The sequence below is a fragment of the Suricata suricatta genome, chromosome 16 (genome assembly GCF_006229205.1).
Source record: "Suricata suricatta isolate VVHF042 chromosome 16, meerkat_22Aug2017_6uvM2_HiC, whole genome shotgun sequence".
Lineage (NCBI taxonomy): Eukaryota > Metazoa > Chordata > Mammalia > Carnivora > Herpestidae > Suricata > Suricata suricatta.
The window spans coordinates 10,872,291-10,885,040 of record NC_043715.1 but is presented as its reverse complement, the minus strand read 5'-3'; the positions used below and the strand labels follow the sequence as shown (position 1 = coordinate 10,885,040).

General features: G+C 40.7%; 1 protein-coding gene across 1 annotated transcript in view; it reads left to right on the top strand.

Moving 5' to 3' along the window:
* Positions 1 to 215: 215 nt before the first annotated feature.
* Positions 216 to 12,750, top strand: part of CNTNAP4 (contactin associated protein like 4) — a 541,886-nt gene continuing 529,351 nt past the window's right edge. The window contains exon 1 of the mRNA XM_029925564.1: positions 216 to 390. The gene's annotated coding sequence lies outside the window, so the exon portion shown is untranslated. The remainder of the gene's footprint in view (positions 391 to 12,750) is intronic.

Below are 12,750 nucleotides of genomic sequence, written 5' to 3'. Positions count from 1 at the left end.
GACAAACCCGGGCACCTGTAAACTCGGCGCCTGACGTAAACCCCGGCGTCTGACGTAAACGGGGCACCTGACGTAAATTTAGGCATCTGTCGTAAACCAGGGCCATGATTTAAACCTAGGCGTGTGACGTAAACCGGGCACCAGACGTAAACTCAGGTATCTGACGCAAAGCCCCGGCACCTGACGTAAACTCAGGCACCTGACGTAAGACCCGCGCCCCGCAGCTTATAAACCGTCCCCTCCAGGAGCCCCTGGCGCGGTGGTAGGAAAGCGCGCGATGGCGCCTGTCAGTGTCCCCGCGGGGAGAGCTTCGGCTGGCGTCCAAACTCGAGGCAAACCAGACGCCTGTCCCTCGGGTCGTCGCTCCAGGACCAGCGAGGCAGCGTCCCGGTGAGTCTGCGCGCGGCCCCCGGGAGCTGCTCACATCTGTGGGGCGCGGGCCGGACGCCCGCCCCGTTGGTTTCCAAGGCTAGAGGTTTCGGGGGGCTTGTCCCTCAGGGACAGGTCTTCACGGCTGGGAGTGCCCGATGCGGGGTTCAGACTCCACTGTTCAGGGAGAGGCTCGGGGTTTGGTTCGTCGGCGCTTCCGGGCCTGGCGGCGGGGTGAGCGGGGAGGGCCCGCGGGGAGAGTGTGTCGCCGCCGCTCGTGGGCGCCGCGCCTCTGGGTGGCCCGTCTCGCCTGGCCCGAGGCACAGGAGGCCGTCACCCAGCCCTTAGGGCTTGTTTTCCCGGAGGAGGTTGTTCACAGGTGGCTGTAGATTTGGTATGTTCGCGGACGGAGCTGAGCTTAGGATCCTTCCGTGTCACCATATTGAACTGGAACGCCTCGAGATTTTCTCGAATGTTCTATGTTCCACTGCCGTTGTTGCTTTTAACAAGAAAGGAAACTGAGCCCAAGAGTGGGCCAAAAGATTATAGAGCAACGTGGCGGTGGTTCCTATCAGGATACTGGTGTCTTGATCTAGGAGTCAGCGCCCCATTCTGCTGTCGTCTGAATGCATTTAAGCAAGGCAGTTGGGTCCACTGGTTTATTGTTAAATGTGGGGGTCGAGAGAAACCGGCATCGTCTCTTCTGGATTCCTGACGTTGGTTCAAGAGCCTCCAGTATTTCTTAGCGATATTGTCCTGAGAGCATTCACTTAGGTGCCTGGGATGGAAGAACTGTACCCAGTTCTCCAGATTATTTCTCTGGAACAGGTCATGTCCTCTCAGTGGTGACAGAAAACAAAAACAAAAACAACCCAAAACTTAAGGAAAATGAAGACTTCATCACAATCATGGAGTATGTAAATATTCTCATACACTCTAGCTAAATTGCTCCAAGAAGTTTATAGAAATGGTTTATAAATAACACATTTTTAATTTTGTTTTCACTTTAATTAAAAGGCATCATAATTTATTATGTTTGTAAACCTCAGCGTGACTTTGACTTTTGGTGATCCATACTTGATGGGGAATTCCTGCAGTCTTGATGTCTATCTTGATTACAACTCTTAGAAAAAGCATTTTTGTTTCTTCACATAATGATGTGTATAATCAGAAGGAATTAGTAGTCGGCAGTGGGCTGTATTTTTTGAATTAAGTTATTAAGGTATAGCTTAGCATCTTTACTGTGGAATCGGCCAATAAGATACAACTTACCAACTTTATGAAAACAGAGGAGGGATCCAACCACCATTTTGGATGAAACCTTTCTGTTTTAATTTACACAAATATTAACATTTTTAAAAGTTTTATTTATTTTGAGAGAGAGTGAGAGAGAGCGAGCAAGCCAGTGAGCGAGCATGAGCAGGGAAGGGGGAGAGAGAATCCCAGGCAGGCTCCATGCTGTCATGGTGCAGGGCTTGAACTCAGGAGCTGTGAGATCATGACCTGAGCTGAAATCAAGTCAAATTCCTTAACCAACTGAGCCACCCAGGTGCCCCTAGACATTTATTTTCTATTACGTTTGCTTAGCGTTTTGTGACTGCCAAAGCATTTCCATTCTTAATCTTTATAGTGCCCTTTTTAGGTATGTATGGAAATATGTTCCTAATTCAGTATACTTTCTAATACATCATAGAAATTTATTTCTGAATAACTCCAACCAGACTGTAAGCTTTTGTAAGGCTGGAAGCACATTTTATACCTCTTTGCATCACATCAGTGCCCTTAATAGGAAAAAGTAAATGTGTTTTTGTTGATTTAGCCATTGTAAAAATTTAATACAGGGGAACACCAATACCTAGACGACATGCAAGATTTGGCAAACTCTTTTAGGATTAAGCAAATTCTAAATTTTTAGAACCCCAGTTAGTCAATTCCCAGTGTATGTTTGAGATGTGAAAACCAGAGTGTTAGTATGAAATATCAGTCTTTCCATGCCTGTTTAAAATTCAGCTTTATTTCATTTCTTGAAATCTGATCTCTTCCTTATAATGTTGAACGTAAGATCATGAGAAATCACTATGTTACTTAAAAATACAAAGAAATACAAGAATTGACTGCCATCTAGATTCTCTAGGAATTGCTTTATTATTATTTTAAAAAGTTTATAAGAACACATAAATCTATGAAGAAACAGTCTTTCTGGAAATATCAAGCATAGGGCCAGTGCTGTTAGGTTTTTCATTGTCATTGAGCACTTTTGAATAGATACAGTTTTTAGCTGCTTAAAATATTTCACCACATTTGAGAGTCAGCACAATGTTAAATGCCCTGGGAATAAAATGTTCTGAATCTTGATTGTGATATTACGCATTGTTTAAATCTCTGTAACTCATGATAATTGATACTTTTCACATGATACTTATAAAAATCAAATGAGATTATATGATTGTACTTTATAAATTGAAAGGCATTACAAAATGTTAACTCTTATTTGTTAAAAGTTTGAGGAATGGTCAATAATGATTTGCATAATAAATTACTCCTAGACTTACTGGTTTGAAAAAATCCTTTTATTTGCTCCTGTTTTCGTGGCTCAGGGATTTGGAAATGGCTTGACTAGGCAGCTCTTGATTGGGTCTGTCATGCTGTTGTGACCACATGTCGGCTACCACTTTAGTTGTCTAACGCTTGACTGGCAGGACGTCCAGGATGTTTCACTCACATGACTCGGAGCTGAAGCTGATGGCTAGCTGGGGCTCTGAGTAAGATTTCTTTCTTTACTCTTCTTCTCCAGCATGGTGATCTCAGGGTAGCCATTGATTAGATGAATTCCCTAGAATGAGTGTCCCAAGAGAACCAGATGGAAGCTGCCTAGCTTTGGAGGGCCTGCAGCATCACTTCGGCATCTCATTGCTTACAGGCAAGTTCCTGAAATTTAAGGAGGGAGGATAAACCCCCAGTGTTCAACAGGAGCAGTACCAGTGATATCACAGACATACTTGAAAACCATCTTTTGTCATTAGGAAATTCAGAGTAGAGAGAAAAATTAAATGGGCATGTTTTAGAAAATGAGACCATATATTTACAAAAATTGTAAGAACTATTTTCCTGTTCCTAATTATAGGAACTGTACCAACTTTTTTTTTTTTTTTTTTTTTTTTTTTATGGTTTGGTGGAAGTGGTGGTGGAGTGTCCCAACTTTTGTACAGCTGGATCTTGTTCTCTAAGAAAATTCTCTATGTGCTATTTGAGGGGATAACCTATCCCTGGATATCTTCTTTGTCACTTAATGGGATGCATAGTTGCTTTTTGCAGTTTCATTTGATTCACTTATTTGAGCTTTGTTGACTCAGCTGTTCTCAGGAATTCTATAATCAATAGGCAAATACTCCTAACCTTTAGGCAGGTTAATAACCTATGACTTGCTGCTATTATTAGCATGTATCTTTTTCAGAGGCCAATTATCCCAGCAGGTGATTAGGTTTTATCTCGGGCATCCCAGGTGGAGATTTTCCTCGCCTGTTTTGTAGCAATCCCCCAGGTACCTCGTAATCACATCTTCTCTGTCTGGTGCGCCTAAACACTGACTGCCAGGTGCAGTTGACTCTTCCAAAGAAGGATTAGCTTATTTGCATCCATATGTGCTTTGTCATGTAGAACCCTTGGCAGAGAAAGTTGCTGGTGGTGCGGTTCCTGCCCCCAGGTGAAGCCAAACCTCTCACTGTGAAGTCCAGTGAGCATATTCTGAGGAGGCTGCCTGCCAAAGAGAAGACTGTGCTGTTGCATTGTTCCCAGCAAAAAGCAAATCTTTTCTGTTAGAGCTTCAGAATTTCTAGAATTTAAGTTAAGACAGTTGAAGGAAGTGATGGTTCTTGGGAGAACTATGTCAATATGTATGTTTCATAGAAGAGTAGGACAATGTAGCTAGATAACGTCTAGTGACATTTGGGGAATAATGTTTTGGTGATTGTTGTTGTTACTGTCATTTTTTAAATTTCATCTCCTTTAGTCAGCCTTTTTGTTAGAGCTTTTCTGACTCTTGAGAACTCCTTCCACTGGGCCCATGTGGCAGTAGGTTCTCATGACATCTTAGAAGCTACACATCTACCACCGTGAGCTAGCTGGGAAAATTTCCACAGTATCTGGCAGATGGTGTCACCAAACAGTGTATGGTTACCTTAAACTCATTACCAAGAATGTTCATATTGACCACTCTTTAACATTACTTACTAATTATGGTGAAAAAGTCAGTTACTGTGGCAGAAAGAGTTCAGGTAAAGGATGGTACCTAGTTTTATTTCTTTAAATTCTATTCGTGAATGTGGGACTAAGGGCAACTCATGCAACATCTCTAAGCGTTGGTGTTGTTAACTATAAATTGGAGATTTATTAATGATTTATGGGGTCATTGTCAACATTCCATAAAGTGCAGTGCTCAGTGGTCAAATGAATGCTGGTGAATCAACTGACCATATGTTAAATGATGCCATGTTGTGGCAGAGGGTGAAGGGTAGTTGGAAATGATTCAGTAAAAATATTTCTCTCTGATGCAGTAGAAATGTTAATTTTAAATTAAACCCTTTGGACTAAGTAAAATTAACTTTTGCTTTTTAAACATAAAAGTAATCAATCTGAGAAGAATTTGTGTTCCTTATTGGATTAGTCAGGAGTTGATCAGGAGAAAGGCAATTACTTTAGGCATTTGAAACTGGAAGGGAATGAATACAGGGGATTAGGGACTTTAAAACCAGTGGAAGGGCTATGAGAACGTCTGTGGTAGGTTCAGGAATTTCAAGGTATCTCTGCCAATGAATCCATTTGCCCACATCCCTGAACTTGGTGATATGTAGGCGGACATATTGAAAGGCTTGGCAAATTGTCTCATCTGCCATTTGCTGAAACCCTCACTTTGCCCACCATTGGCTTCATGGCAATCATTGGCTGTTTTTCATCTTTCAAATCTTTGTGGAGTGTCTCTCACTTTGGTTCAAAGGACAGTGAGGTTGATAAATACTCTTTGGAAAAATTGTGTATGTGGATTGGTATCTGAAAATAACTTTGTAGAATTGAAAATGCTGCATTATGGTTTTTTCCCCAAAAGACAGCCTTTGCTCTATGAGATGTAACTGGGAAATAGTAAATGGCTTAAAAAAATGTAGGTGGATACAAATTCATTTTGGATTACACACCTTCCAAATTATTGCTTTGTAGCTGACAGTGAGTTGCCATCCAAAGCTTTGCTCTGGGTGGGGTTGATGGGGAAACACAGTGTGCTCCCAAGGCCAAGCAGCTGTTCTCTTCTGATGGGTGGATTCTCTAATTCTATATCTCCTGGGTTCTACTTGTACAGAAGAATTGTTATGTAATCAGCTTTGAGACTGTAACTCAGATCCAGTAGGCATATGAACTGCTTTGCAATCTATGTTGATAGTTTGTGTAATTGATAATATGGTAGGTACATTTATTCTATAATAGAGTGAGAGCAATCCATAAAAATAATTCTACCACTTCAGGTCATTTTTTCCTTCCAGGGAGTGTTCTCTGTAAATATGGAGTCAGGAGAGAAGGCATAGAATGGAAAGTCATACTCTCTTTTCAGCTTTGATAAAAAGACTTTCTGATGTAACTTGTGCTAAGCTTTGGGGATTACAAAGATGAATGCTTTGAAGATTGGCGTCCTTTTTGGAAAATTCTGTACCCATGTTTAGACAAAGCTCCCTCCTTTTTTTAAAGTTGATTTTATTTGTTTTTGAAAGCGAGCGAGCAAGCAAGCATGAGTGAGCATGTGTGCGTGAGCATGGAAGGATAGAGAGAGGGAAAGAGAGAGAATCTCAAGCAGGCTCTGAGCTATCAGCATGGAGCCCAATGCAGGGCTCCTAAGATAGGAACCGTGAGATCATGACCTGAGCTGAAATCAAGAGTTTGATGCTTAACTGTCTGAGCTACTCAGGTGCCCCGAAGCTCCCTCCTTTTTAAGCTGCCCAGTCATGTTTATTGATGCGTTCCAGTTGTGTTCTCCTTTGTGCCTCCTTCCTTAAATATAATGACGAGATATAGCCCATTGCGCTCACCACCTCCTCTGAGGATACTGTCCCTGTCACCATTTCCTGATTTCCTTTCTGTAGCTGCTTATCCATAAACTTATCAGTTATATTCTTGATTGCCAAAACACTAAAGGAAGCAGGCCTTTGTCCTGAAGAAAGTATAGTCCCTTATAATTGGGCTAGAAGTAGTGGTTTTCCATGAATTTTGAACTAGAAAGGCGTAGAACCCTTTTGGGTATTTTTTTTTTTAAGACATCTGAGCCATCTTTAAAGCTCTATTAATCAGCCCTTCTTTCTATCCTAGCCCTGACTGCTGACCCTGAGCTGGCAGTAGAAGTTAAGTCCTTCTATGAAAGTGATTTGGTGTTACTTCTGTATGGATAAAGACCCAGAATCAAGGATAAAGACAAAGAAATTGAAATCTGTTGGCTCCCAAAAGGCAGAAATTAAGATTATTAAAATTATTAGGGGTAGATAATGTTTTATGTGCATTGTATAATGAGCAGAGGCAGCTGGAGCTCTGGAAAGGTTAGATTGTGTGTGTGTGTGTGTGTGTGTGTGTAGCTTTTATATATATTGTCCATAGACTTTCACATTGTTAAAGGAAAGAAGTTTGAGATGATACTATAGTTTTTACATATTGTGCTATCCTTTAAAAGTTTACTGGGCAGTCACCATATGTTTAATGTAGTCTGTATTTGTAATATGACAGATTCAGAGTTTGGGCTCCTGAGAGCTCCCTAAGATCATATTTAGCAAGGGGTGTCCACTTGCCTTCAAGGTCTATGATGCCCGTAATGTGCTTGAGTGCTCGCCGGTCGGAGTGGTGTCGAGGAAGAACTAAAGGGAAAAGAAACAGGCAGTTTTTACTGCCCCTGCTCTTCCTTGCAAAGCATTATATCCTCATCTCCATCCATGCAACTTATTTCGTTCTCCCCTCACCTCCAAGCACCTAGTGGTGCTCCTTGAACACATTTCAGTAACTCAGGAGCAGGAGGTAGATTTAATTATTTGTAATATTTAAGCTAAATGATGAGTGTGCTTTGTAAACTACCATGACTAGTGGGAAAATTCAGGTAATCAAATTATCATGACACTCTCAATAGGTTAAGTGGTGGCCTACAAAAAGGTATGTCCAAAGCTAGGTACCCAGAAACTGTGGATGTGATCTTACTGGGAAAAAGTCTTAGCACACATAATTAAGGTAAGGCTCATGGGCTAAAGAGATCAGCCTGGATTATCCAGGTGGGCCCTAAATGCGATAAGTTTCTTTTGAGAGAAACGTAAGGGACATTCAAAGAGAAAAGAGGGGGCACAGCATGATCGTGGAGACAGGGATACTTCCAGCCAAGGAACAACTTTGTGGGCGGCCATAAGAAGCTAGGAGAGAGACGGGATGGGTCATCAGTCGGGCCTCTGAGGCAGTGAGGTCCTGCTGGCATCTTGATTTTGGACTGTGAGCTCTAGTACTGTAAGAGAACAGACTTGTGTTAACTGACCAAGTGTGAAGTAATTTATTGCCCCTGCCCTAGGAAGCTAACACACTTCAGTTCTGGACGAGTCCCCTCAGAGACTACCCTCCCTGTATTTGGAGCACCTGAGAGGCTAAGTGGGTCTGTGGTCTTCCTGGTGTTCTTTTCTTAGATGCTTTACATCCCCGTGCTGGAGGGCTTCTCAGCAGAGATGCTGGGGACAGGGGAAGCCTGTCACCGAAATGGGGACTGTAGCTACTGCACTGTTCAGAGAACTGCTGAGCCCCAGAGTTGAGGGCTGGGGAGGGCAGGTGCTGCTCTGACAACCTTCTGCTTTCCGAATCATCTGCTAGAACCTACATTTATTGTTGTTTGGAATTTAATCCCTGTAGGGAGACAAGGTACTTTTAGACAACAGAGACTGTTTCAAGATAACAGCTGAACACACTGATGACAGTGCAGTAGAGGAGGAAATCATAGGGAAGGAGTATTTGGATGTAGACAGTTACTTGTTGGAGGAAGGAAGTCCGTAGCTGGACTGTGATAAAAGAAAAAAAAAGAGGGTTTGAATAAGCAGCGAGTAGAAAGGAATACATTTTAGGTGGCAGCACAGAAGAACAAATAAACAGAAGTGATGGAAACTAGTGTTTGCTTAAAGGGGAGATCAGGAGAACTATGTGGAATGCTAATGGAACTGCTACCAGAGGAATCTGGATTTATTAACTGAGGGGTGTGCTGAGGTTTGGTGAGCAAGGTAGTGAGGCTATAAGCCTTTACGTGTTATCACCAGTGAGGTGGGTGATATTGCAGGTCCACTACCACATTCAAGTCCCCTCCTTCAGCAAGTCTTCCCTGATGCCTCTAGGCAAGAAGAAGTGCCCCCTTTCCATGTGTATCCCATGTAGAACTCCATCACTGCTGTGGCATATACCTCTCTGTGGTTTGGATCCCTCCTAACTTCGAAAGGTCGCTAAGGGAAGTGTATTCAAGCATCTAGCACCGGGCCTGGCTTCCAGCGGGCACCCTTGTACCACTTCCAACGAACTCAACTGATTTTCAGGAGTGAATCCCTTAGGAGATGAAAGACCCGTATTTCAGCTATAAAGCTGTAGTACAGCCATAAGCTGTACAAAAGAGTTTTAAGATATTTTTCATGCTTGATCAAAGCATGACCATGGTGCCTAACTCAGGCAAACATTCTTTACCTTTTTTCAGTCTCTGCACGTGACCCTCCTAAGTGGAAAGCATGTCTTCATTGAATCAATGTCAGGTTCAGGGGAAATGTGTGGCAAAAGGACAGGGAATTGCCAGTATTTATTGAGGACCTGATTGTGTACTGAAGTTGAGATCATAGGCTAGAAAAGAGTTTTTGTGTTAGGAATATTGGTGCACTTGTGTCTTGTCTACTTTCTTCAAAGTGTGTGATGTGCTCGGGTGAGGGAAGGAAGGAGCCTGGGACCAAAGGTTTACAGGAGGGTTGGCAGGAAATGTGCCAATTATTTTGCTCTTTGGGAGACATGAATGGGAGACACAAAGGGATGTGTAGTGATGGGGTTGGAGAGAAGAGCATAACCTAACAGCCTGTGTCTTTGCCGTGTGAGCTGCTGGATGACTGGAGAAAGCACTTGTTGTGATGGATGCGCAAAACACAGTGCCTGCCTTTAAGGCAGTGGGTGAGAGACAGGAGGTGTGCTTCCTGGCCTTTGTGTATCTGAGCAGTTTGCGGATAGCAGCCACACAGCTTGGGTGGTAAGTTTCCCCTCTTACATAGATGCATTTCCTGAAACAGGTTCCCAAATACTTGAATGTGTTCAGTCTTTTAGAAAAGATGGAGAATAGTTGAAAGCTAATAAAAAATAATGCCACCAATTCTAAATTTCACTTTCCATCCTTGGTGTTGATATTTGGGCCTCTTTCCCTTTTTAGTTTGGGAACTGTCAGGCATATAAATATTGGTTTTAGATCTGGTCTTAACCCGTTTACATACAGAGTGATTTGTTGGAACATATGATAATTTGTGTCTTCTTTTGAAAAATTATATCCTAATAATAGTCCTCTATCCTCTTCTCACAGGAGGCAATCCAGGCTTAATTCTCAATGTGATGAAATGACCATATACTTTTCTACCTATCACCTTTGTCTTACCCTGGAACTGGACTTAGAAGACATTTAGTTTAGCGTGTTTGTTTGCCTTTTAAAGGATAAGCAGATTTTATTTATATACCTCACTGAATCATATGTGCAACATGATTCAATAAAGTAAAATATTCATATGATATAGTTAGACAGTAATATTTTGAGTTTCATAAAATGCTTTCATTCAATGATAAAGCCAGTTAAGAGTGTAAAGACGTGGGAGTTTAGGAAGTGATGGCATAATTAGGTATTTGTTAAACTCTCCTGAAGTATAGGCATAGATACTTCAACATTTAGGTTGGTCAATGTTTGCTATTTACATGAACTATGTAGTACAATTATATACTAAAATGTATTTTCACTTTGTGCTGGAAAATAAAATATTTTATCTCCTAACATCATCAGTAAATTTTCTTACAAGATTTTTTAAAGAAAGAAAGAAAGTAAATCTTGATATATCCACCAGAATATCCCAAATGAAAAATACTAACAGTATGTAGCATGATTGAGGATGCAGAGCAACTGGGATTCTTTTATTTTTTTTAAGTTTATTTATTAGTAATATCTACACCCAGTGTGGGGCTCACACTGGACAACCCTGAGATCAAGAGTCACATGCCTTTCCAACTAGCCAGGGGGCCCACAACTGGGATTCTTACACACTGTGGAGTATACATTGGTACAACCACTTCAGAAGACTGTTTGGCGCTGTCTGCCAAGCTGGATAGATACCCAGCCTTTAACCTAGTAATTTCATTGTTAGGTATAGAAACAATTGAAAGGCCTATGCATATTCACCAAAAGATACCCACTGCAGTGCCTGTAGCAGGACTATTTGTAATATCCTCCAGCAGGAACCACTCAAACGTCAATCAAGAGTTGTATAAGTAAACAAATATCTGTAAAGTATCCTACAACAACAAGAATGAATGAAGTATTGCTACAGGTGGCAACAGGAATAAATCTAACAAACATAATACTGAGTGAAAGAAGCCAGGTTATAATATATCTTAAATAAAATAAAAAGGCAAACTGATCCATGATTTAGGAGTTCAGGAAAGTGTTTAACTTGGGGGGGGGGCCGCAACTCGGAGGGGCATATAGCGCCTCGGAGAGGGGGGCTGCTGAAATGCTGATCATGTTCTTGATCTGAATGGTGGCTCCATGGAGTCACTTGTGAGAATTCATCAGCCACTCACCTTTGGTTTTTAAAATTTTTGTATTTTTTCTTGTTTCGTATTTATTTTTTGGTCAGTCTATAGATACACGTTTGTTGACATTTATATCTATATTATACTTCATAGGAACATTTATAAAAATGAATATGAACCTAATGTTATGCTTATTTTGGTGCTATTGATCTCAAAATAACTGGACAAAATAGTTCTGGTAATTGGATGAAAAAATACTTGAAGGAAATTAGAGGGCAAAACCCCCACAATTTGATTAAATTACCATTTGATATTTTTTTTTAAGTTTATTTTTGAGAGAGAGAGAGATCGCGTACGAGTGAGCAGGGAGGGACAGAGAGAGAGGGAGACACAGAATCTGAAGGAGGCTCCGGGCTCTGAGCTGTCAGCACAGAGCCTGATGCTGGGCTTGAACTCAAGAGCTGTGAGATCATGACCTGAGCTGAAGTCAGAGGCCCAACTGAATGAGCCACCGAGAGCTTAAGAATGTTAAGAATTAAGAATAGTTTTAGTTTAGGAAAGAATCTTTGTGTGCTAAAATTCCTATAAAGTGTTAATGACTGAAAAACAGAGTGGTTAAGAATAAGTTAAAACAACATAGTTTGACAGACTTGAGAGAGATGAAAACACATTTTCATAAAAGAAAAACAACTGATAATCTTGTTAAGATAGGTACTTAAGATATGCGTACTTAGTTTGTAATGGCAAGTTGATTTATAGTATGTATAATACTTATCTGTGGAATAAATATTTGCTATGCAAAATAAAGCACATGAAATTGAAGTGAATGAGGTATCTGCTTTGTTTTAAATTAATCCTAAGAAATTTGAGGAAAAGATAATTAGCAGTTAGACTTGAAGATACGGGAACAATATGACAAAGCCAAAATAAGGAAGCAATAAAATAAACGACAATAGAACATTTCCTAAAATAATTACCTGCATATATTGCTTTCTGGGGAGACAGAGCGAACAAAACAAAATCCAAAACACCTTCACTTGAATATATATTTAAGTCTTAAACCTTGAAAATTGGGGTGAAAGGTCATAAACACTTATAAAAGGTGGCTTAAGAAATGTTACTAAAAATCAAGCAATTGCTGAGAGAATTATGTGGAAATTAAAAAAAAAAGCAAAAAACCAAACACCTTGAGAATTCTCTTTAGACTTTTCAGAAAAACAGGTATAAGTGAAGTATGTCTGAAGTAACAGGGAAGATTTTTAAAGTTAGAATGTAAATGTGGTATCAAAAATACCTCAAATTTCCTAGGAATAGGACTAAAGTACTCCAGGGTCCCTTCTGTCTGCCTGTGGTAAGGCATTTACATAAAAAATCAAGGCTTTTGCTTAGTACCTTTATAAAATAAAATTTCCAAAAATTTTTGGACATTTTACACATTTAATCTGGATATTCCTACTAACCAGGGTGGGTGTTAATGGATGTTAAAGCACAGAGATACAGAATAGTCTCGGCTATCATGTTGAGAATTTGTACCTATAACATAGTTTAGGAGAAGGCTATTTTTACCAAATTTTATTT